This window comes from Corylus avellana, chromosome ca11 (genome assembly GCF_901000735.1).
Source record: "Corylus avellana chromosome ca11, CavTom2PMs-1.0".
In the NCBI taxonomy this organism is placed as follows: Eukaryota; Viridiplantae; Streptophyta; class Magnoliopsida; order Fagales; family Betulaceae; genus Corylus; species Corylus avellana.
This window is the reverse complement of record NC_081551.1, coordinates 2,808,397-2,809,491: the sequence shown is the minus strand read 5'-3', so window position 1 is coordinate 2,809,491 and position 1,095 is coordinate 2,808,397.

Genomic DNA, 1,095 nt, shown 5'->3' with positions numbered 1-1,095 from the left:
TGTATAAATGTACACTCCCTCTCTGTACTAATAACCATTCAATATTTAAACGGGTAAGATTTATGTGATTTGATGATGGCTTCATCAATTTTTTTTTTGTTAAAACTGAGATAGATAGAATTTGTCAAACTTTTGTTTATAATGTGTTATTGATTGTTTTTGTGAATGATTTTAGAACTTATTCTAAGCGTTTGTTTTTATTTTTAATAGTTTGCTGTTTTTCCTCCAATTTGACAGTTATAGGCGAACTCAAAGTTTGAATTGGGGCATGGCAGCAACAGCAGGAGATGCAGATTCATCCACCAGTGGGATTTATCCTCCTCCATGTGATGAAGGTCATGGAAACACACAATTAGCATGTCCGAAATGTATGTTCAGGGACTACGAGCGTGAAGTGGTGTTTAAGAAGACGTTGTCACCAAGTGACGTCCCAGAAAGAGGAGGCTATAAGCTTTATATACCGAAGGCACATGCTGCCAGATTCTGCTCCCCAGCAAACATTAACGGAAGTGAAGTGATCACTTTCTGTGACGTTCAAATGGAGTCCTGGCGAATGCGTTTCCGTACACGTACTGATGGAAGAGCTTATCTCGGCGCAGGGTGGATCGAGTTTGCTCGAGAGAAGCAGCTACGGGCAGGAGACACCCTTATCTTTTATGAGGTCAGGTGCGGGCAGAGGACAAGATTTTTCATGATTGCAGTCTCTTACAAAGACCGTCTTCAGATTCTTGGAGCTCCAATTAATTAGACAACTGCTTAACACCCAGCCGGCCTCCATGGATCGATCCTTGTCTAATTTGTTTTTATATTTTGTTTGCAACGTGTCTTTGTTTGTCATGGGGTTGAAGAAAGGAAAAGTCTCCGTAGGTGTTTGTTCTGTTTTTAGCTTCAAGGGTGCACGCGAAAAGTCTTGCTAAAGACCTACTTTGTTTTTATTTTGTAAGCAATATGTGTTTCAAGTGTTTTTGTTTGTCATGGGTATCATTTCTTTTGTCGGACAAGGGGTTTCCTTTAATAGTAATGTAATAAATTGATTGTTTTTACAATCCCACAATCCCATCTATCCGATTCCATCTCCACATTCCGATTCAATTT